Here is a 21,889-nt window from a genome sequence, read left to right as displayed (position 1 = left end):
TGCTAAGTAATGAGTCTTCCATTTTTGCATAATTTAATTGCTATTTATTTTCATACATGAGGTATTTCACAGTGCTATAAGATGCAGCACTAAATGTATGTATTTTGAAGAAATTAAACATAGAACTTTGCATCCACCCAGTTCTCTGTAGTAAACATGAACAAATATATCCATATAAATAGTAAATTTCTTTAGAAAAGTTTCTTAGTTCAAAAACAGATAAAGTAATATCTACTCAAAACTTTCACAACTCACTTTCATATGAAAATGTATGTATCAAATTTAGTTTGTATCAGCATCATACTAAAGTATACAGGCAGTGTAAAAATCAGTACATTACATAACAGAGATTAACAATATATTTACATACAAAACATGCTCCTCAACATTGAGGTATCACTACTATACTTAGGTGTGAACCTCCAGTCTGATACTGGCTGCAGAATCTCCTCTCATTACCCAGGACCTACACGAAAGGCAGGTGTGTCAATGGTGTTTACAGAAATGTTCCCCAGAGGCATCAAATGGCAACCCCCTTACATGGAATGTGCCGGAACTTAAGCAGCATTGTAAAAAGAAGGAATGACTCTCTGTTTGAAAACTGGAATGAACAAGGTGACTTTCACAGCCCCAAAGTCACAAACTCCCATGGCTGTCATATAGGTGAAGTGCAGGACACTGAAAAGCCACCCAGCACCCCATCATGTGGGATCTCCCAGGTCCTGGTTGAACCCCACACATCCTTCCCCCCTCCCAGATACAAATGACAGAGACCCAATTTGAAAGTAAATCAACATTAATGATGTCAACACAATGTTTGTTTAAAAAAAATCAAAATGTGGGGCTGGGGTTGTAGCTTATTAGTAGGGGACTTGACTCGCATGCATGAGGCCCTGGGTTTGATCCTCAGCACTATATAAATAAATAAAAACTAATGATGTTGTGTCCATCTACAGTGAAAAAAATATATTTTCAAAAATTGAAATATGCAAAGTGGCACTGACTGCCCATTTGAGAAAGGTTTAGCAGGTTCAACGAGTTCCAATTTCTTCAGCAACTGCTGCTGCTTTCCTGCAATCTCTCCTTCTCCAGCAGAAGACAATGCTCCTTGGCCTGGAGGGAGTGAATGTATTCTGTGGCTTTTCTCAAAATGACCACCTGGGTGGCCTTCTTATTCTTCACCAGCTCTGGCAGGAGGTCCTTGAGCGTGAGAAAGTTGGATCGCAGGTTATGGGGGCGCAGGCGCTCCATGCCGTTCCATCTGCGGCGATGCTTGAGGTACCCCCAGTTTGAGTGTCCAGAGCTCAAGCTCTTAGCCTTTGGGAGGTTGACACTCTTGAGAGGATGTGGGGACGCTTCACTCTTGGTCTTCTTCTGGAGTGGCACGTCCTCACTCTCACGTCGGGCGAGGACATGGCACAGTTGTTCTGCTGGTGGATGGGGACACAGCATTGGAGGATGGGCTCACTGGACTGAGCTCTCCTCGGGGCTGTGTTCTTGGGGAGTAGGGTGATGGGGAGCATGGGAAAGCCTTGCTGTTAGAGAAGGAATGAGGTTTCTCCACGGGGTCCACATCCATTTCCTCTTCTTCATCTTCCTCCTCATCATTCTCCTCATCTTTGATTAAAGAATGGAGGAACATTCATGTGAGAGACTTGTGAGCCAAATGAACAGACATATATATTCTTGGGTCTAGTTCCCTCATGGCAGGCCATAATAGAATATGCTATAATTTTGGATCCCTCAACATGTGGAAAGAAGGTACTTATTTTATAATTCTTTATATATGGAAATGACTTTTCCTTCCCCAGAACCCCAGAGTACTATCAATTTCCTTTTAAGATTTTTGCAGGTGGCACTGTGGGTGTAGCTCAGTGGTAGAGAACTTGCCCATCATGTGCATGGAACCGGGCTCCACACCAGCACCAAACAAAAACAAATGCAAAATAAAAACAAGAACAAGAACAACAAGAACAACAACCAAACGTCTAGCAAGTGGCTGAAATACAAAGAGTCAGAGCTTGAGGTCAGACAGGATCCTTGCTCTACAGTACACTACCTGCAAGATCCTGGGCAAGACACAGAAGAAACTTTCTAAGCCTCAGGTTCTTAGCTCTGCAATGGAGATCATACCACAGCACCTTTGAATTTGGTGAAGAATATTATAAACTTAGCCCAGAGCTGGGCTTAGGAGACAGATATTCAGTGATGGGAGCTTTTAGCATAATTGCCAGGCAATCTGCCCCCCTGGACTCATGGACCTTTCCATCTTTGGATTTCAGGTGTCTCATTTATCGAAACTCATTGCTGAGTTTGATTTTCACTCCTTAAACTCAAGGAACACTTTAATTAACTGAAGAAGAAAAATAACTTTAGTTCCACAAATAGGAGTTTCACACAGCAGGCAGTTTTTCTCCAAGCGAAGGTCCAGTCTTGATACAGAGCCATGACTCACAGCAGCTACACACTCCTTAATGGGAGCAGCTCCTGAGTCACCAACAATAACAGCAACAAAACACATGTAGCAGCTTGGGTGGGTTTTCCCTCCTCTCCTCATTTACTACCACACTAGGATAGAAAATCATTGTTTAAAATGCAAGCATGAAAATCAAAACACAACTTAGGCTTGATCTGATTGGGAATGGAAAGCTGAAAATTTGTGGGATTTGTTCTAAAACTGAAATGGGAGGCTGTTCCAGTCTTGTGGGTCCCCTTAAGCCTGTGTTTTGATTTTCTTCCAAGAATACAGCTGTTGGAAGGCAATGCTTCCTCACTGAAACCACAAGTCAAAGCACAGATGTTAAAGGGACAGAGCCCTTTTAAACTGCAGGCTCATCACCACTCCCCTTCCAGGGGTCTCAGAAGGGTAGGTTCCCAGCCCTGAAGGAAACTCACACTTTTTATCCAGGTGCAATGTGGAAACAATGGTCCTCAAGTCCCAAGGAGGCCCAGCCTCAGGATCCAAGGACAAGGGCTATTCTAGTATTTGGGTGGAGTTCTGAACTCTCAGAGCTCCAGGTAAAAGCTTGTTGTTGTTTTTTTTACACTTCCCATCCATTGAAGATGCAAATACTCTCAAAGAAATAATCTCTGAGTCCCACCAGGATGTCTGCATTTCTGGAGGGTCCCGAGTGCTCACCTCATCTTCAAGAGCACTGGGTTACAGAACACAACTCAGACTCAAAGTAAGCTGGTATTATGGCTAGGAGGCAAAACTGGGTCTAGTTTTCAGGAAGACCCACTTGGGGGGCGGGCAGAGAGAAAGAAAATCAGTGGCCACCATCTATACAGTTCCTTCTAACTTCTTGTGCCCTAAGTAGGATCTTGCACAGCTCTTGTGTCTTTGCGGGAGTCTTTCACTTCCTATAACCAGGGCCTGAGTCCCTTTCCACTTGGGCACTAACAGGTTCCTGCCCAGGAAAGCATGCAGCAACCCTTTAACCCCGACACGGGTTGGCCACCAACTTTTCCTTGAAATGAAGATGCGGGATCAGGGCGAGGATAACACAGCTCAGATTAAGGTCCCCAAAGAAGGTGGAAACCGCTTCAGGGAGGCCTCTCTCTAACCAGGAGGACGCTTGCAGTCATCAGGACCACCAAGGCTCCTGCTCCCCAGAGTCAAAGCACCAAAGGTAACAGAGGGACCAGGACCCTCAGCTCCAGGGCTCCAAGGCAGACAGACCACCAGCGGCTTTACCGAGTCGCTCAAGACATCCTCTCCGGGGTCCTGTGGTCACCACCGGTGGCAGGGCGGCCGCCTACGCGCAGAGGGAGGTCACCTTGGCACCAGCTGGGGCTGCTCCAGCAACCGCAGCACCGAGGCACGGGCATCAGCTGGGCGACGGGCACAGGTGCGGGATCCCGCCGGTTCACCGCGAAGGGGAAGACCAGGCGGGATCCGTGAGCTCCGCGCCCGGGTCGGCGAGCTCCGCAGGTGAGGAGGCTCCCGCGGCAGGCTCTGGCCGTCCCGCCTCGCCCCCGGCTCCCAGGGCGGCCAGCTCCGGGCCCAGGCAGCGGGACTCGCGGCTGAGCGCTTTCCCACTCGGCTCTCTCTAACCCGGAGGAGGAGGCTAGTTCCCAAGAGCCCTTCCCCGCACCCACCCAGCGCATCCACACTGGTGACGGTCACGGCCTGAACGAGTGTCCTCATCTGCGTACAATGACTGACCTGTCCATGTTTCATTTTGATTCTGTCTGGTTTCAGGTCCACACTGACTTAAGACTGTTCATGCTTTGTGAAGTATTTACCTGGCACCGTTGGGTTATGTCCCTCCTACAGTTGGTATCCTGCGTGCCTTGCATATGCATTGAAGTCTTCGCATCTGAGATAGGAAATGTCAGAGTGAAGATGGATACATGGCCTGAGTGGTGGTGTCTGCCTGACATCCCAGTGGTTTGGTTAGGGAGGCCGACGCAGGAGCATGAAAGTTCAAAGCCACCCTCAGCAAAGGCGGGGCAGTAAGCAACTCAGTGAGAGCCTGTCTCTCAATAAAATAGGAAATACAGCTGGGATGTGGCTCAGTGGTTGGGTGTCCCTGAGTTCAATCCCTGGTATCCACGTAAAAAAACAAGTGCATAAAGGAAGGGGAAGAGGGAGGAGGGCAGAAAGGAAGACAGGCAGGTAGGGAGAATTGGTGAAGAGGGCATCACTTTTCAAAAATATTTTAATCTTACATGGACAATTAGACCTTGCAGGGAGTTAGGCTGGATCCCTTACAAGCTAGGGGATGTACATGAAAAATGAGTTATAATTTCTCAGCAATTTTCATATGTGAGAACTAAAGGAGCCCAGGTACTTATGACACTGTAATTTGTAAGGTCATTAAACAATGTCTTAGGGGTCATAAATGTCCCGGGCTTATCAAAAGGTAAGGCAGAATAGTTAAATGCATGAATTCTGGGACTGGGGTTGTGGCTCAGTGGCAGAGCACTCGCCTCACACATGTGAAGCACTGGGTTTGATCCTCAGCACTACATAAAAATAAATAAGCAAAATAAGGATTTTTTAAAAATGCCTGAACTCTGAAGTCATATAGCCTGGATTCAAACTCTGCTTCCACCACTTATAACTGATGCAAATTTATAATCTTTATGTGCCATAATTTTCTCAATGGTAAAATTATAACTTAGGGAAATTAAATGAGAAAATGTTGCTAAAGGCTTAGAAGAGTGTCTGGCATGTAATAAATGCCCAGTACATTTTAGCATAAAGTGGAAAATGCAAGTTTTCTAATTATTTATTGATTGTTTTCAGACTAATATATGAATCTTAAACTATTACTGTTGTAGGTACAGAAGAGGTAAGGCACTGAAGACAGCAGGAAACAGTTTTATCTGGCTGCAGCCAGGTTTGGAGGGCACAGCTTTTGCTGTAGTCAATCAATGTTTCCCCAAGCTTTGGAAGTACTTTGCCTTCCACTAGCAATGTGTAAGTGATACAGTTTCTCCACATTCTGGACAACACTCAGTATTATTTGTCATTTGATGATAGCCATTCCTGTAGTATCGATTTGTGCTTTCAATTTTTACTTTCCTAATGCCAAATGACAGTTAGCATGTTTTTGTATGTTTCTTACCATTCCAATATCAGTTTTGTTAAAATATTTATTTATTAAAAGCTCTGTCTAGCCACTATTATTTTAAAGCTTCTACTATAATTTGAATTAATCTATTGTTCCACCATGGGAATATCATACAGAATAGTTACAATTCCCTCAAAATCCTTGTTTCTCAGCCAGATGTTGTGGTGCATGCCTGAATCCCAGAAGGTTGGAAAGCTATAACAAGAGGACCAGAATTTCAAAGCCAGCCTCAACAATGTCAAGGTGCTAAGCAACTCAGTGAGAGGCTGTCTCTAAATAAAAAATTCAAAATAGGCCTGGGGATATGGTTCAGAGATTGGGAGCCCCTGAGTTCAATACGCCATACCCCCCTCCCCCCACCCAAATCCTCTTTTCTTTCCTTACTCCTTTCTCACTGATAGATGGTAATCTCTGATCTTTTTACTATGTTCAGAGTTTTGTCTTTTCCAACAAACTATCTATTTTGGGTATTGATTATATGAGTATAATTTCAAGGACTATAACACACACACACACTCATAACAAATAGTAATGTATTATTGGTGGCACAGGATGTTAACTTGGGGTAGCTCTGCTCATGTGGGGCAAGGAGTATATAAAAAATCTCTGTAACTTCCCTCAATTTTTCTCTTAAAATGAAAAGAGAGAGATCCATATATCTGGAGACATAAAATAAATAGTATCTACATCATGCTCAGAAAATCTTTAAATATATGAATATTCTAAATTTTTGCATACAAACATTAATACTTAAATGAAAATTTAGATCATTGAATTAAATCTGGCTATAAATGAAGTGAAATGTAATATATCCTTTGATCCACTTATTTCACTCATAGATTTAAGATTAGAGCAATTCTTGAAAAAGTTTGGAAAAAACATAGACATGATTGCTTTATTTTGGCATTGTTCACAGAAGTGCCAGAAATAGAGAGAATCAGGAGAAGTTGGAGACATGTTAAGATAATTATACTGGATTTGTACAATTTCAAATGTATAAAATTGAATTATAGCTATATGAATTAAGCACAGAGGCCTTATTTAGTGAGCCATACTTTATATCATAAGTATTTATCCAAGTACATACATAAAACTCATTAGAAATCTGCGTAAACAGAGAAGTGGGGACTAGGGATGAAGATAAGAAAAAGGTGAGTCAGGAGAACAGTGTGAGACAAAAGGCAGAATATCATGAGATGACCCCTGGGACCTGAGATGAACACAAAAGAGAAACAACTACCAGTTTATTAATCATTTTATCCTGTCAGGAAAGTAAAGTATATAAATTTATTTGTTTATTATTATTGTTGTACTTAAGATGGAGAAAGACAAGAATGAAAAGACCCTCTTTGTCAAGGTAACTCAGAGAGTGGAAAAGCATAAATAAAGCAATGATCATGGATGACTTCTTGAGTAATGGTTCATCACCATTTTCTCTCATTAGAGTAAATACAAGAGGAAAAATGTTAGGAAATAAAAGTATAAAATCATCCCAGAGGAAAAATACACAGTGCAAATAATTCTCCTATTTATCTCTAATGGCAAAAATCAAGGAATTATTTTACAAAGAAGCAAAAAGGAGGAGAAATATCTGAATTTTCTTTGACTGATTTCTTTTTTCTATTTTAACTTGATTGTGCAGTAGAAATGGATTTCTCATTTTGAAACCAACAAAGGGTGGTATTTTGGCTTTCTAACTCTGACCTTGTGTGGATTTTCTATTTGCATATTCCATCTCAACTGCAGTATTTCTCAGTACTAAGGACTAGTTACACAGCAGAGCTGTGCTTCTTAATGTATCATCTGTTCACAGTGGTTTTGCATAATGGCTCTATGTTGCTTGGAGATATGCACTTAATTGCAGTGATCCATAAAACACTCTGTAATGCTCCAACCCTTATTTAGCTCTTCCACATATTAAGGGGATGCAGGGAGAGGGAAAATTCATCTAGATGTTAAAGGAGAATTCACATAGTTCACAACTAATATGTCATAAAATATTAAATGACAGTTCTTTTACTCTTAAGAACTTTTTGAAGAGTAAAGTATGAATAAATTCTACACATCTTTTGCCACAGTGGGAGGGGAATAGTTTATTTAAAACAAGGGCAAACTGAGGAAAAAGTATCCTATCCTAATGTCAAATTTAATGCATGTGCTCTTCATCTTGGCTTTCAAAATAGAAAATCAGCATAGATGTCTGGACATACTATCTTAATAAGAACATCATTCATTATAACATTCTTTAAAGATCACTGTAGAGCCACAGTTGGCTATTATTTCATATTTAGAAATATCAATTTTAGCTGTTTAATTTGATAAGGTAAACCATACAGAGAAAACAACCTATGATGATAACACATAAATTTTTTATTTAAAATTTCAAATTTATAAAAATTCATCTATGCTCAATCAGTGCTAGATTTTTTTCTCTTTTATAAAAATAAATTTTAAAACATATTTCTGATAGGATTTAAAATTCAAACAAGTAATATTAAAGATACACCAAGATATTATTGACATATAAAGTTTGCATCTCTTTGAGGCACTTTATATTCTAAATATTTTTTTATTTTATCTATAAAATAAAATATCTATTTATTTATATTATGATGTAAATATTTTTAAGCAAAATTCACAGAAGGAATCTATGGTCTCAAAAAGGTTAAGAAACTTGACAGAGCACAAATAATTAATGGCACAAATACTAAATCTGGCACTGACAAAGATTGAGCAGAGATATTTAGTTTGATTCTGAGTACTGAAAGGAGAATAGCAATAAGGATGGTCAGAATCGAGAAGGACATAGATAAGTTTATACAACTTCCTGTTTTACGCTGAAGTGCATACTTCAAGTGAACTTCTCAAGTACATTTAGTTTGAAATATATGTTAGAACTGCATACATGTCCATTGATTAATGAAATTGATAACTGAATTATAACAAAATGAAAGGTTTAGAAAAATGGAAAAAAATACCAGAAAAGAAGTATTCAGACAATTCTTTTAGATATTTTCCTGACATCAAATTTCTTTATATATCATGAAGTTATGATATGATTATAATAAAGTTATGAAATGATTCAGTCTGTTATACTAACCAAGATATAATTGATTGCATGGATTTTATGACCTATATAAAATTAATTAAATTTTAATCATTTATTTCATCATGACAACAATCTTTATTATAACTTATAAAAATAGAATAAAGATCCTTTTGGTTCATAAGAGTGATGATTATTGGGTGTTCATGTGGCTGGTGTGGGAGATGTGCCTTGCTCTACACCTTGTCACTACATCTGCACATTATTTATCTGTTGTCAACAAAAAGGATAAGGAAGGTATTTTATTAGGTAAATTTAAACTCCTTCTTTCTCTCTTGAGTTCTTATTTCTTTTTAATACATGATATAATTCCACCTTACTCTGATCTCTCCTCCTGGTGCCCATGAGCCACCCTAGAAATTGTCTAAAAAGAACAAAAAGAATTATCTTTCTTATTACCTTCCAATACATATCACATACTGTTCTGTTCAGTTTTCAATCTCACATAATGTACTGTCTTGTTCAATTTTCAATTTTTTGTCTTTTAATATTTTTTTTACAATTCTATACCAACTAAAGGATAAAGTCTAACTCTAAATAATGACAGATCTGAACTTTCTTGATCTCTTTACCCTCTACACATAATTCCAGTATATTATATTTTCACTTCCCTGAACACAGTTGCTTCAAAATACGTTCAGGCCTCATCTCCTGGGTGAAAATTTACAGACTAGCCCTGACAAACTACCCTAAAATGTTTAATTATCGTATTTTGCACATAAAAGTGAACACAAAATCTTTCATTATGTGGATTTATTATTTTCACAATGTTAATAGTATTTGTATGAAAGTCAATGTTAATTTTTTCTTACGAGCATAAATACCAAAATAAATTGATAAAAAATTCTTTAAAGTTATTAAGGTACCAACTAATTATACCCAAACTAACATTTAATTTACACTATTCTTATTAGATAGATGAAATCTGATGGCTTTGACAAATAGATAACATAGAAATCAGGATTCAGTGAGGGAAGGAGAGAAGGAGAGAAGCACACAGGCAACTTCACGTAAAAAGTAGCTTTGAGGGCTGGGATTTGCTCGCCTAGGCGGGTGGGACCTGGGTCGGACCCTCAGCACCGCGTAGAAATAAAGGCATTGTGTTCTGTCAATCTACACCTAAAAAGTAAATATTAAAAAAAGAGTAGCTTTGAGTATTAAAAAGTTAATTTTTTAACCAATAAATCTCTAAAACAACATGGATCTGAAAGTTTTTACAATTCTTACACATTTTTTTTAATTCTAAGTCAAGATCTTTCACACACAAAAAAAGAATTCTGAGCTAGAACAACAACAACAACAAAAAAAAACCACTTAAAATTTTTTTAGGAAAACTGAGAGATACCAAAGGTTTACATTGCACCAGAGCCAGTACAAATGTGCTGAGGACAGCAAATATTTTAGTATATGAGAAGATAAATCTATACACAACATACAGAATGAACTTCAGTTTCACATAATTCACATGTTGTTATTGTTTGTTGTGAGCTTTTAAGAAATACAAATATCTTAAGAGAAACAACTGAACCTTGTCAATATAGTAAGAATTCTTGCCAAAAATGAATGTATGTAATTCTTACTCTTTATGTATATTCTTTGCCAAAAAGGAAAGGTTATAATAAATTGGATTTATTTAAGATTTCTAAAATCAAATAGCAAAAATGCAATTGAATAAGTCCTATTCTATAATTGTTGGCTCTTGAAATACTGCATCTTTTTTAACAAATTGAATTAGGAATGATCAGATTTTAGAAGAATCTTATCATTTTTAAGGAAGCTAGCTACTTTCATTTAAGTACCATTTAACTCAAAATCTTGGCAACTCAAGATGTCACATGCCTCAATTATGTGCATGTTTAAGAACTGTATCAATTCAACACACACTCATTCAAATGCATACTTTACTGAGCACTATACCAATACCAATGGGGGTCATAAAAGCATTAAAACACTCTCCCTATCATGGAGGATTTTATAGTCTAGTTGGAAATTCAAGACCCTAGAAATAACAGCAAACAAAAGGAAGTGCATAAAAATGTAGCTTAAAAGAGAGTCACAATATTGGTGGGTGCTTAAACAACATCTTTTTGGCTATGAATTAGCTTTATTATGGCTTCATTATTGCATTAGTCATCCTTCAAATATAATACCATGCATAAAAAGAGCATAATTTCATTTATAAAAACAACAACAATAACAAAATAATTGAAAATAACTTTATTCCCAGAGAGTGTTATTAAGGTCAAAACACTGAATAAATAAACCTATACAAAGTATTCTTTCATGTAAATGCTAAAATTAATTAAAACAAAATAGTCATGTTTAGTAAGGGGAAAGATAGCAATAAGTTGTAAAAATATTGGAACTAACGTGAATAGAGAAAATCATCAAAGAGCAGCATTTGTTTTCATAAAAATACAGTTTCTCCAATTAATACTTATTTTAAGGTTTGGTGACTGGGAAAATGTTCCAAATAACAGAGCTAAGGAAGAACTTTTGGAAAGCATTAGAGAGAAATGAGGAAATCACAATGGGTGACATGGTCATGTACTGCTCTGTCGTTAGAAAGGCCTGGGGACTCATCCAACCTGAAGGCAATGGAGGGGCCTCCGCCCTGCCAAATGAAACTCTCACAGCATTCAGATCTCACGACCTTCTCTTTTCATTTCCATCAATTTTGCATCTTCGTTTTCTTTCTAATCTCATTTCTTCTAGAATTTTAACTTTTCCAATGAATTGTTTTACTCTCTCCATCTTACATATATGGTTTGGTTTCTTCACTGTAATTTTGGTTTTGCTTTTATTCTAAGATACATTTCACTCAAATTTATTTCTTATCTCTAAATACTACTTTCAGATTTTAAGCCCAGTTGTACTAATTTTCTTTTGATTTCTATATCTCCTATCAAATATATTTCTCTGAATGTAAGGTCAGAAAAGTTAGAGGTAGCCTCCATTCTCCATTCTGAAATATTGACACTTCCTCTTGCAAGCTTGTGTTTTGCTGGTGATCAATACAAAAGAGAAAAAAACAGCAGAATTAATAAATTGATAACTCATTGCTATAAAATTTAAGTTCAGTCTTAAAATCAGTTCCAAAATAAAAATATAGTGACATAAATATGTACAAAAGATTTGATTTTATTATCATATTTTAACTAACTCATGTTTTCATCTAAAATATTTTGACGGGTCTCCAAAACAATCAATCAAAGTGTACATTTATATTAACATCAGAAAACTCTTTCTATTTAATAAGATGTCATCCACTCAAACTCATTTCTATCTCTAGTGTGGTGCCTTAAGGCCATCATATTTGATAGTCCTAAGAATAAATTTGGGATGCTTTCTTGGGAACTTTTAAATACTAGAGATATATAGAAATAATTTTGGCTTTGAGAAAAGAAGGCTATTCCTTATTTTACTATTTAGAGAGTACAATTAGTCTACATTGCTTTTCCCCTAGGAGACTATAATTTTGGCAACTCTTCCATTCATTATTCTTACCCAAGGTACACATAGGCCACAGACTTTGAAATAGAAACACATGCTACATCTGGAGGACAAAGGTTTGTCCTAGTCTAGCCTCAGTGAAACTTACAAATGTGGGGGCTGCAAGCTGGGGATGTGGCTGGCTCAAGCGGTAGTGCGCTTGCCTGGCATGTGTGCAGCCGGGTTAGATCCTCAGCACCACATACAAACAAAGATGTTGTGTCCACCAAAAAACTAAAAAAATAAATATTAAAAAACTCTCTCTCTCTCTCTCTCTCTCTCTCTCTCTCTCTCTCTCTCTCTCTCTTTAAAAAATGTGGGGGCTGCATCAAGAAAATTGGGCAAAAAACTTGAAAGAAAATAAAAACATTCTTAGTTCACTAATGGAATGAAGAAATAACTTTTTGTGTTTTGTTTTCAAAATGGGGGGCTATCTCATAATCTCTGAAAACCAGCACAATGTCAGAAAAAATATTGCTTAATAAAACCATAGCAACAATCACAGCTTACTAACAAAAACTCTGAGGTTTTTTTTTGCCCTCCTCTAATCCAAAGAGTCTCTCTCATTTTTGGAGCATAGTGCTGTCTCCGGCTAATACAAGTTTCCCTAGCCAGTGCCTCTCACGGACAGGCAATCTAAAATGGCACAAGGCATGGAGACTGTCGTGCTAGGTTCTTTGCACGGCTTCCCATTACACAGGAAAGTACCTCTTACCTTCTCTGGGACTCAGTTTTTCTCCTCTTAAATTATAATAATAATTAAACTTACTTTCAAGGGTTTCTTGGGGAATTAAAATAACTAGTAGAAAGAGTGATTCTTGAACTTGGTAAATTAGTTTTCTTACTTCCCCCTATTCTCTCTGTATTAGTCAAGGTTCATTAGAAAAACAGAATCAACAGATTGTTTGCATATGAGTGTGTGTGTGTGTGTGTGAGAGAGAGAGAGAGAGAGAGAGAGAGAGAGAGAGAGAGAGAAGAAGAAGAAGAAGAAGAAGAAGAAGAAGAAGAAGAAGAAGAAAAAGGAGGAGGAGAAAGGGGAGGAGGAGGAGGAGGAGGGGAGGGGGAGGGGGAGGGGAGGAGTGGGGATACAGCTTTAGTTTTAGGCCTATGCTGAGATTGATAATTCTAAAATCTGCAGAGCACTCCTGTGGGCTAGAGAAGAGATGATGGTGCAGTTTCAGTCTAAAGGAAGTCTGGCAGCAGATCATACTTCTTTAGAAGAACTGGGTCTTTTCTCATAAAGCCTTCAGATGATTGGATCCAATTATGACAGGTATTCTGTCTTACTGAAAGTCTATTTAAATATCAATCGCATCTAAAGAGATCTTCATAGCAACCTCTGTATGGGAATTTCACCAAAATTTCGGGACTTATTCAAGCCAAGATGACACATAATGTCAAGCATCACACTTCAATGTAGCCAGCAGTGACCACATCTCAAGGCAGATGCAATCCATATATTCTATACTCTTGTATAGCAGAAAGTCTATTCCATTTTCTCAAAAGTAGGTGGGAAATTCAAATCATAGGATAGTGAAACCACCTTATCTTAATGTAAGTAAATTTAATTAAACATTTTATTGACCATTTTGTTAGATATGCCCCTCCTAAAATTAATTGGTGTGTCCCTTTATCACCAGACAAGAGGAGGAAGTAAACAGGAGTATGGGAAGCGTGTGTTACAACAGTCTTCCTCATTTCTGCAATAAGCTTTCTTCATCTTAACAGAACCCAGTACAGTTCGGGAAGTCAGGAAGAGTCTCCCTCAGAAGATCCTAGTTAAGACTGGGGCCACATAGGGCTATGTGTGGGTCACACGTTGGAGGTGGGCTGACAGAAAGTCATTCCTAGTGAAGGAAAAGCCTAGACAGGGACTCTGGCAATTGTGAGCCAGCAGGAGATGGGGATAAGGAGAAAGGAAGGCCTTCACACCACTCCAGCATCAGGAAAAGGAGTCAGGGCAGTGGGAGGTGCTCTGGGAAAAGCTACGGAGACCTGGATTTTCGTGAGGTTTCCTTCTTTGAGGAACCAAATGTCTTTTAGGACCTGTCTGCTTTGAGCACCACTTCAGTGACTTCAGATCATTACCCCCGCCCCAGGGTTTACCTGCAGGTATCTTTACTAGAATCAGAATGACCAGTGTTCTCTTTTTTTTAGAGAGAGAGAAAGAGAGAGATAATTGAGAGAATTTTTTTAATATTTATTTTTAGATTTCGGTGGACATAAAATCTTCATTTTATCTTTATGTGGTGCTGAGGATCGAACCCAGCACCCTGTGCAGGCCAGGGGAGAGCGCTACCACTTGAGCCACATCCCCAGCCCACCAATGTTCTTTTTACATTTTTTATTATAAAATTGTTTAAATAATTGGAAAAGTAGATATAATATGACTACAGATACCTGTGTTCTTGCTTCTTGGCATTTAGGATCTCAAAATTTAGGACAACATTTCTTCTAAGCCCTTTCATTAGGCAGAACAAGGAAATACATTTGAAAAGTGATGAATTCTTAGAATGTCAATTCAAATTTAATTTTTTATATTTTCATTTTGTCTCTAACAATGAGATTCTGGGTTTCTAATAACAATAACATATAACATGATATATTCCAACAGGCTTGACTTTGATTCTGTTTCTTTAAATTTATTCTCTGTTCCATTATAGGTAATAGTTTATATTTATTTTGTTTTTTATCATTACTTCTATTTTAATATGAGTATAATATACATGTATTCTACTTATTTTTCCTTTTTAAAAAAATGTTAAAATATAGCTGTGACCCCTGCTTGTAAATATAATTATGGATATTTTCAAAATATGGGGATAAAAGGCATCTCTTCATACCATTAAAACTGACCTACTTATTGCTGGTTATACAATTTGGTATTTACCTTTGGTCTAACAATTTAAGACAAAATTACTTGTTAAGAATTTGTTTGGTCACTTATATTAGAAGTAGTTATCATGATTGTAAGGTTTATAATCTTATGGTTCTACTTTTAAAATTTGACTACTGAAAACGAAATACTGCAATGAAAGACTTTTATAACAGCATGTGTCTAGATACAGAAATAAAGCCATGCATACTGGAAGAGGGGCAGTTATGTTCTATATGAGCTTTAATCACTGTGTCTTGGAACACTACTCACAATGTAGCATACTTTGTCACCTAAGCTGATGAGGCTTTATGGGTAATGCCAGTTGTTTATAATTATCACTGGTGTTAAGATTTTCAGCACAAGGTGGAAGATAGGGAAGATAGCCATACAAAGACTGGTTGTGTAAGATCAATGTGGGGAAATTAGAAATGGCACAGCATCCAAATCCAGGCATTAGTGTCATAGTCTTGGGTATTGGGATGAGAAAATTATTTTAAATCCTCAGCTGGTGTAGACACTTCAGCAGAGGGCTTGGAGTTTTCAGTCTAGTGCTGACACCGCCCTTTTGGTGGCTTTAGACTTAGGCCCAATGCATGCTGCTGTATTTTGCTTACACCATGTTATGGCCTGCCTCTCTTTGACTTCTTGCAATATCAGTGCTCATAGTCCACTGTGTGATGCCACAACCAGCCATGGCCAAAGTAGTAGGTTCCAGTGAGGGACAAAGAGGGATGAGAAAAATAAACACACACACACACACACACACACACACACACACGTATACACACACACACACACACACACACACACGATTTGCTAGGCTTTGGATCATCTGTTGAGTATGATGATCCTGTGTTTCAGTCAGGAAGTCTAGGAATGTCATTTAAGTGCAAGTGGTTCCCCTTAAGAGAAGCTGCAAGTATTTATTCATTCAGCCACCCAATAAGTAGTTTTTAAAGACTTATTATGTGCCAGGCACTGTGATGGGTCCTGGAAATATGGCATTAAGCAAAACAAATAAAAATACACATCTTCATAGAGCCAAAATCCGCTTGTGACAGGAAGAAAACAAACTTAGAGGGTGGAAAAGGCCGTGCAAGTGAATGGAGAGGATAAACGTGTGGTTGCAGTTTTATATCAGTCTCACACATGACATGACTGACAATCATTTGTAAGCTTTCTGATTTCAGAAGTTAAAGCAATGCATTTTTAAATTTTTACTTTCTAAAAATTTTCCTTAGTTAAGGAGTCACAATGATTTTATAGTACTCCCCCTAACCTGTGGGTGATATGTTCTAAGACCCCAAGTGAAAACTTCTGTATATAGGCTGGGTTTTTCCATGTACATTAGTATTCATGATAGTTTAATTTATAGATTAATCACAGTAAACGAGTAATAATAACAAGTATAATAATAATAATAATAATAATAATAATAATAATAATGATTTAATAGTTTGCACTTTGAGGCCATTAATGGTTACTTAAACACAAGCATCTGCAATACCAGTTCTGTAATGGATATGGTTACTGGGTGACTAATGGGTAGGTGGCACATGCAGCATGGGAATGCTATGCAAAGGAATACTTCATATTCTGGGCTTGATGGAAGGAGATGGTGAGATTTCATCACCCTAGTCAGAATGCAGCATAACTTAAAACTTGTGAATTGTTTATTTCTGGAATTTCCTATTAATATGTTCGAGTTTTATTTAACCAGTGAGCACTGAAACTGTGGATGAGGGGACTACTATAGTAAGAAAAACAGTGGAACAGAATCTGGGAGACCTGTATTCCTCCTGCAATTCTTTAATTGGGAGACTGTGTTTAACTTAGGCATATCCAGATGGTGACATCTCTCCTCTCTGTAAGGTAAAATGTAGGCTGAGATGGTTTCCAGAGAGAACTTTTGGTCCAATTATGTGACTAGAGATTCTTGACATCAAACATAAAAACCAAATCTTCCTTTTCTTTTGTAGGTTTGTGTGGTATATTCCCAGGAGCCAAAGTCGTGGTGCAGGGCAGCCTCTCTCTTCTCCACCTTCCTTCCTGGAAAGGGCATATGGGTTTGGGCACTTTGCTTTGCATCTCCTGGAGCCTTCACCAGCTGGTCTCTGTTGCATTCCCTCAGTTTGCTCCTGTGATGGAGCGAGTCCATTTGGGAAGGGTGGCTGCAAGAAAGACAGTAACAGGAGTAGAGAGGGACACTTATCTCCCCAGAAGGGTAGGTTGCTGGTCCGGCCTCAGGTTGCAGAGATCAGATTGTGTGCTCAAGAGTGCGTTCCTTATTCTCCTGCTTACCAGAGTGGCTTCAGGTGGAGAGAGATCGTAACGAGCTGGTAACTGGGTGGTGACTGGGCAGTCTCCACTGGCTCTGGGGCCACATGTCACATTTACTAGAAAACATGAGCAACAAGTCAGTCTCAGCCTTTTGTGATAATGTTTCTAGTTTCCTTCTCAGAGTAAGAGATTGTCAGTTTAATAAATTAATATGAGTACTCTTCTTCTACTGAAGGAGGAGCAATACCAAGTAAACCTCAGTTGCCATAGGAGGAGTCTCCTGAATAGAAAGGACAAGGTGACAGCAGGAATTTCCAGACATTGGGGATTTATAGATACTTAAGGAAAAAGTAGATCCTTTTCCAGCTTGTAATTCTGCATGTTTATAACCACAATTGTTATCAAAATGACTTGTTTTGAGCTCTTGGGGACTTTCTTTTTGTATTTGGTGTTTTGATCTAGGTTTATTGAGGCAGGAGAATAAGATGATGAAATTGGGCAACCACCTTTTCCTAAACTTTATGAGACAAAAGATGGTGTACATACAGGCAGGATGAGGATCCAGGGAAGAGACCAGTTCACATTGAAATAATCTGGTAAAGTGGGCTGTCATTTGCCTTAATCCGAAGAAAAGCATTGTACTTTTTTTGGTACTGGTTTTGTTTTGTGATATTGAACCCATACATCCTATCCTCAGCCTCATGCATGCACTCTATCACTGAGCTGCATACCCACCCCCAGCCTGATATTGAACTTATTATCCAATCTCAGTATTTTACTTCTTTGTGCAAAATTGGCAAATACTAATTATTGCAAAATCCATCTATTTATAGAAACTTTCATGTAATTCTGGTCTTATACTGATGTTGATATTTAAAGATCATAAATAGAATTTCTTCACAGATTTGTTCATTATGTCTCAACCAAATCCTCTTTGAAACACTTTTTTTTCTTAAATGTTTGGCCTTCTTTGTTGAAATTTTCATACCAACATATGCTCACTATCAATTTATGTACTATATGTATATTTGTGCTTTTTACATAAAAATAAAGATTTTTTTGTCACTTTTCAAGAAAGAGCTTTTGCCTTGCCTGTAGTAGTGCCATTAGAAACAATTATTTGTATGTGTTTTGTTTTACATTAAGCATAATAATTATATAGGTATATTTTAAATGACTATATTATGCAAATTCTGTTTCACTTAAGCAGCCGGGTTGCTGTAGAATCTTTTATGCATCTTCCCTATAGAGAAAAATAATTCAGACAGTATTGCACATAACTATTCTGTGAAGACATTGCTGAATTGTGTAAGTACAGCTTCTTCAATAGTTTGAATCATTAAAAAAGTCTTAAGTGTTTATTTGAAATCTGTTCCTTGGCAGAAATGCTAAGAAATTTGGAGGTCTCTGTTCTGCAAGAAGTGGCTTCTGAGTCACTGCCAAATCTGGCTGTGCAGGGGAGTGCCCTGGGCAGCCCCATCTCCAGAGGCTTAAGTTGGGGTTGGGGGATGAAGAGAAGGTCTATGTTGCTTGTCCTTTCTAGTATTTTTTAACTTATAAAAAATAAGAAGTTATCTATAAAGAAAATATAAAACAGAACCATGGCCATGAAAGGTTTATTGACCAGGCATGGTGCTGCATGCCTGTTGTTCCAGCTGCTCGGGAGGCTGAGGTGAGAGGATCAGTGGAGCCCAGGAGTTCAAGACCAGCCTGGGCAACATAGACCCTGTCACAACTAAGCAAAAACCAGATATTTACGGCATTCCTCTCCAGACCTGTGCCCTCCCTCCTATGAGGACTTGTGGTCTATTAAACATCTCAGCAAAAAGATTCATGATTTTTTATAGATCAATAAAAATTTTTAATGTATTATAAATTTGCTGTAGCTGTTATGAAGGCAATGTTTTTACCTATGCATTTTTTTCCTAACTGGTTATGATACATAAAAAACATACATAAAAACATTTATTTCTATATGTTTATTTCTTATTCAGATACTTATTAGTGCTTCTGTTTATCACCTGCTTGCTGACTGCAAATTCCCAGGCCTGCCTAGAGCCCACAGGCCCCTCGTATTAATGTTTTAATTTCTGTGATTGGCTAGCTTACATGACCATCAGCAAGTCACTAAGTTGTAGGTTTTGTGCTTATATTCTTCTTGGATGGACCAGAAAGCTGCTGTCCTCCCACAGAGGTTGAGTCTCTGTGGTGGGTAACAGTCCCTGGCCAGGTAAATAAAACTCTCTTTTGATTTGAAATTCAAACTTGTGTGCTTCCTGGACACATCCATTCCAGCAAATGCCGCAATTTCATTTTTCTTTATGGCTGAGTAATAAGGAATATATATTTTGGTTACAATGTATTTTTTCCAAATTAATTTGTACAGCTTCATACATGTTCTTTTAAAATCCCAACATGATTTCTTTAAAAAGTGAGCACTTTGTGTAAAACTCCAAAGTTCATTTAGATGAATAAAGTTCTAAAAAATATCTAAGAAGGAAGAATAACACAAGTTCAGAGGAGAGATGGGAAAGGTTGGCAAAAAATAAAATAATAAACATCCAAAAGTGATTTTTAAATGAAGAAACTTTACCAAGTGAAGCAAAGCAATTTATTGAACAAGCTTTTTTTTTTTTTTTTTTTTTTTTTTTTTTTTTTTTTTTTAAGAACAATTCACAATCCAGCAGCACAAAAGCAGAAGAATAGGGCCACAGGATCAGGAGGCATTTACAATCAGAAAAGAGACGCAAGGTTCAAAAACAACTCAACTGGTTACAAAGTCAGCTTTGCAGGTTGCAAATGGTGTTTGTCTCATTTGGTCAGTTCAGACCTCCCTACTGTGATTGGCTGGGACTCTCTGTTAAAAAAGAATTCTCTTGGCTTCATTTCAATCCTCTAAATACTAAAGTAGATTGCAAATGGAGGTTCATTTCACAGTAGCATTGCGGGTGGGAGAGCCAGAGAAGGAGAATGTGACCACAGAAGACGTGGAGCCACACTGTCCCTCCAAGACTCTGTTTCCACATGGAATTGTAACCAACCCTCAGGACTTTTTGTTTAAGGAAATCAGACCCAGAGGAGCTTCTGAATTAATGACCTATCCCCAACTAACTGCCAGTCTTGATTGTGGCAAAAATGTTGCAAAAACGTCCAGGGTATGCAGAAGACCAAGCTCTAGGGAAAGGTGGATGGGGTGCACCTGACTTCATCTCACACCTCCGCCCCAGCCACACCAGCAGGTGTCTAGCTGTTACACAGTGTCCATGTTGCAGGGGCACTCGATGTCCAGCTGTGACACAGTGTCCATGCTGCACTCTACGTTAGCATTCAGATGGCTTAGAAAATGCAGAGTCATCCACACCCCCCCCCCCCCAGGCTCAGGGGCCTTGCATCCCCCCTCCTTCGCAGACGGAAGGGGTCATTCCGTGGCAGGCCTGGAGGTCTCCAGACGTGCATAAGGCAGCTGGCCAGGGGTCGAGGTGCTGAGGACCCCCGTGGCTGGTGAGCACCCAAGCTGCCCAGGTCTCCTCTCCCGGCCTCTGCGACTGACTCTGCGCCCAGGTCCACCTCCGCGGGCAGCATGGACAGCAGCCGATCGGTGCACTCGGGCTGGCTGAGGAAGTCGCCCCCAGAGAAGAAGCTGCGACTCTGTGTGAGTGCGGGCGGGTACTGGTGCTGGGGAATGGGGGACAGTCGGCGGGGCCAGTCTCCCTGGAAACGCAGCCGCTTTGGAAGTTCACCTGGAGGGTTGGAGGCAAAGTGTGGGTTTCCAGGGCGGGGTGCCATGTTACCATGGAAGATCAGGCTGAAGTTTCAGCAGGGAGCAGGGTCCAGCCCTCTTGTCCATGCCCTTGTGGTCACTTCCAGTGGTTCACAGCTGCTGTTGGCCCTGTGCTTGGACCATTCAACTTTGTTATTTCAGTATTTTTCATGTTGTGAGCAGGGCCTTCTAGTTTTATCCTGTTTCCTTTCAGATGCTTCAGCGTGAGGCTCTGGTGGCTTGGCCAAGCTGTTGTGTGTCAGCAGTGTGTTTTCTCTTTGTGACGTGGCATCCTGGTCCGTGGATGTACCAATCTCATGGCCTGACCATTGACCCACTCATCGTAGTCCAGGATCCTTATGGCAAAGTACAGTGAACACATTCCCTGTGACTGCATTCTCTCTGAGCATAATGCCCTCAAGTCTTGCCTTTTTCTTTAAGGATTGTTTGTTTTTGTTTTATGTTGAGTTTTGAGAATATCTTGTACATTCAAAACAGAAGTACTTTGTTCAAAGTGGAGTTTATATTTTCTCTTTTTTTCTTTGAGTGGCGGGTATTGAGAATTGAACCCTAGGGCAATTTACAAATGATTTACATCCCCAGTATTTTTTTTTAATTTTTTTATTTTTAAGATGGGGTTTCAGGAAGTTGTGGAGGCTGGCCTTGAATTGAGCCTTAGGCCATCCTCCTATCTCAGCCTCCCACATTTTTGGTATGACAGGCATGTTCATTCAGTCTGTAACTTATATTTTTATCCACTGAATCAGGACTTTCACTGTATTCATCTTCCC

At 38.8% G+C, this 21,889-nt stretch overlaps 2 pseudogenes; one reads left to right on the top strand and one right to left on the bottom strand.

Moving 5' to 3' along the window:
* Window positions 1-408: 408 nt before the first annotated feature.
* LOC143387600 (N-myc proto-oncogene protein-like) lies at window positions 409-21,124 on the bottom strand (annotated as a pseudogene).
* On the top strand, window positions 8,796-8,904 carry LOC143388979 (small nucleolar RNA U13; annotated as a pseudogene).
* Window positions 21,125-21,889: the final 765 nt, after the last annotated feature.

Source organism: Callospermophilus lateralis, chromosome 14, assembly GCF_048772815.1.
Source record: "Callospermophilus lateralis isolate mCalLat2 chromosome 14, mCalLat2.hap1, whole genome shotgun sequence".
NCBI lineage: Eukaryota > Metazoa > Chordata > Mammalia > Rodentia > Sciuridae > Callospermophilus > Callospermophilus lateralis.
Note: the sequence above shows the minus strand (reverse complement) of the source record. Positions and strands in the feature narration are given on the sequence as shown.